Source organism: Lagenorhynchus albirostris, chromosome 7, assembly GCF_949774975.1.
Source record: "Lagenorhynchus albirostris chromosome 7, mLagAlb1.1, whole genome shotgun sequence".
Lineage (NCBI taxonomy): Eukaryota > Metazoa > Chordata > Mammalia > Artiodactyla > Delphinidae > Lagenorhynchus > Lagenorhynchus albirostris.
The window spans coordinates 101,931,752-101,935,139 of NC_083101.1; the positions used below are offsets into that span (position 1 = coordinate 101,931,752).

General features: G+C 53.3%; 1 pseudogene; it reads left to right on the top strand.

Annotated features, from left to right (window-relative positions):
• The first annotated feature begins 1,213 nt into the window (after positions 1–1,213).
• On the top strand, positions 1,214–3,184 carry LOC132522691 (mediator of RNA polymerase II transcription subunit 25-like; annotated as a pseudogene).
• The last annotated feature ends 204 nt before the right edge of the window (positions 3,185–3,388 follow it).

Here is a 3,388-nt window from a genome sequence, read left to right on the forward strand (position 1 = left end):
ATAAGAACTTCAGACACTGACCAGACCTAGACTCTGTATCTGTAGACGAGTACTTCTCTATCTGTGATGGAGGACAATCTCTCATGGAAGAATACTTTTGAAATATACTATAAAATTAAATCTCTAGAAAACATGAAATGAATAAAAAAACGGAGACAATTTCCAAATGTTTTACTATTTGCCTCCATAATATTGATAACAAAATTATATTTCAAAAAATATAATAATAAACAACACAGACATGTTATAAAACTAGGCACATTAAACATAACAGAAGACATGCAACACTTCTTCACTGAAAAGAATAGAATATTGCTCTAAGAAATTAAAGAAGACCTAAATAAATGGTGTAATATAATATGTTTTTGGATTGGAAAACTCAATATTATTAATTCTGCCCATGTTGATTTATAGATTCAATGCAATTCTGATCAAAATTCCTGCAGACACTTTGGGTGAAACTGACAAGCTAATTGTGAAATTTGTAATGGAAATTCCTATGGACCTAGAACAGCAAAAGTCATTTTTAAAAAGAGTGAAGGTGGAGAAAACGATCTGATTTCATGATTTACTATAAAGCTACAATAATTAAGACAACGTGGTTTTGGTAAAAGAATCCACGTAAAGATGACTGGAACAGGAAAGTTACTCCAGAAGTAGAACCACTTATCTACGGTAAGTTTATTTTCCACAAACATGCCAAGGTAATTCAACAGAGAAGGGAAAGTCTTTTCTACAAATAGTGATGGACGACAGGATATCTGAATTTTTAAAAACTGAACATTAATCCTTACCTCACACATCACAAAAATTACAAGTGTATCATAAATCTAAATGAAAAAACAAAAAATTGCAAAGCTTTTAGGAAAGAACCTAAGTCGACAATCTTTAAAACCTTGAGGTAGGCAATGTTGTTTTAGGACACAAGAAACATAAACCATAAAAAAATGTTTTTCTGGGCTTCCCTGGTGGCACAGTGGTTGAGAGTCCGCCTGCCGATACAGGGGACACCGGTTCGTGCCCCAGTCCAGGAAGATCCCACATGCCGCGGAGCGGCTGGGCCCGTGAGCCATGGCCGCCGAGCCTGCGCGTCCGGAGCCTGTGCTCCGCAACGGGAGAGGCCACAGCAGTGAGAGGCCCGCGTACCGCAAAAAAAAAAAAAAAAAATGTATTTCATTGGGCTAATAATGTTAAACTATGAATTTCAAACTGGCTTGGCGGCTGGGCCGGGGGCCTCGTAGCTGACGTGGTGTTTGCGATTGAGGGCACAGCCAACCTGGGGCCCTACTTCGAGGGCCTCTGCAAGCACTACCTGCTCCTGGCCATCAAGTATTTTAATGGTGGTCCTGCTGCCGAGACGGACTTCGGGGGAGACTATGCGGGGCCCCAGTACAGCCTCGTGGTGTTCAACAGAGTGGACTGCGCTCCCGAGTCCTAAGTACAATATCACGCTCCTACCAGCAGCGCCTATGGGTTTGTCATCTGGCTCGATGGCATGAAGTTCATGGCGGGGTGGGGGTGGGCGGGGCCCGAGCTGCAGCCTCATCGCTGAAGGCGTCAGCAGGGCTCTGCAGCTGTTCGATGACTTCAAGAAGATGCCCGAGCAGACTGGCCAGACACACCGACTCTGCCTCCTTACTGTAACTCGCCCCCCTACCTGCTGCCTGCTGTCGAGGGCAACACATACTCCGGGTGCACGACGGAGACCCTCGTGCAGAAGGCTGGGGAGTGAGGAGTCTACTTCTCCATCGTCCTGCCCTGGAAGCTGCCTGCCCTGCAGCTTCTGTTCGAGAAGGCGGCTCCTCCCGCCAGGCTGGGGCCACTGCAGCCACCAACAGACGTGAGCCAGGACCCGAGGCACATGGTGCTGGTGCGGGGGCTTGTGCTGCCCGTCGGGGGTGGCTCAGACCCAGGCCCCCTCCAGCCAAAGCCGCCCGTGCCCCTGCCTCTAGATCCTCCCTCGGGCGCCCCGCTCTTGGCAGCCCCCCAGCAGCCTCTGCCCTCTGTCCCCCCGCAGTACCAGGTCCTCTGAGTGCAGCTCAGGTGGCTGCCCAGAGTGCCGTGGAGGCCGCCAAGAACCTGAAGGCTGGGCTGGGCCCTCGCGGCGCCCATCAACCCTCTTCAGCAAGCCTCTCTAGGAGTGGGTCCACCCCTACAGCCAGGCCCGGGCCTCCCCCCTTCCCAGCCCAGCCTGGTCTCCACTGTGGCCCCTGGCCCGGTCCTGGCCCCCCAACTGGGCAGCCCGGGGCACTGTTCAGGGCGGGCACGGTTCTCCGGCCCAGCTCGGGACCCTGGCCCTCGGCGGGCAGCAGTCAGTCTCCAACATACTCCTGGCCTGGAGCGGGGTCCCCGAGTGGCAGGAGAAGCCCAAACCTGCCTCTGTGACGCCAACACCAAGCTGAGTCGGTCACTGCCTTCTCAGGTCTACCTGAGTCACGGCGAGAAGCTGAAAAGAGGACAGCGCTGATCATGAAGCCCATCCCCCAGCAGCTGCTGAGCACCCTGCGCCCTTTGTGGGACTCAGGGATGGTCCATTTCCACTTCACCAACAAGGACCTGGACTCCCTCCGAGGTCTCTACCACATCCTGGGCAACGGCTTTGCTGGCTGTGTGCGCTTCCCCACGCGGCCCCCTGCGAGGTGCGTGTGCTCATGCTGCCGTACTCATTCAGGAAGGTCTTCACGGGCCTCATCCCCTAAGACCAGAGACACTTTGTCAGCGGCATCCGGGAGGTCATCGCCAACCACAAGCAACTCCAGCAGCAGAAGCTAGAGCAGCAGCTCTGGCCGCCCCAGCACCAGCCTCAGGGGACTGCCCAGGCGCCCCACAAGGCCCTCCTGGAGTGGCCCCCCGCTCACCCCCTCCCGGACCCACCCATCGGCCCCAGAACCCCGGGGCCGACCCCCAACTGCGGAGCCTCCTCTTCAACCCGCCACCACCCTAGACTGGGGTCCCCCCGCCTCAGGCCTCTCTCCACCACCTCCAGCCACCAGGGGCCCCTGCACTGCTGTCCCCACCGCACCAGCCGCCCGTCCAGTCCTGGCCTGCGCAGCCTCCCCCCAGGGCTCCACTGCCAGGTCAGAGGCTGCTCAGCAGGGTTCCCCGGGGCCCAGTCCCCCAGCCAGGCCTGCAGCCCAGCGTCATGGAGGATGATATCCTCATGGACCTCATCTGAACCCCCAACATCCAAGAAAGTTCCTTTTAACACACACACACACACACACACACGCACACACACAGGCTGGGTTAAGAAATCAAATAATTATGAATTTTTAAAATAGTATTATAACTATCAATAATTAGTAATGTTTTGAAAAGTTTTTAAATCATGACATTTTCTCAAACTGAAATTAAAATATCACACGCTGTAACAGGGTCCTACTGCCCA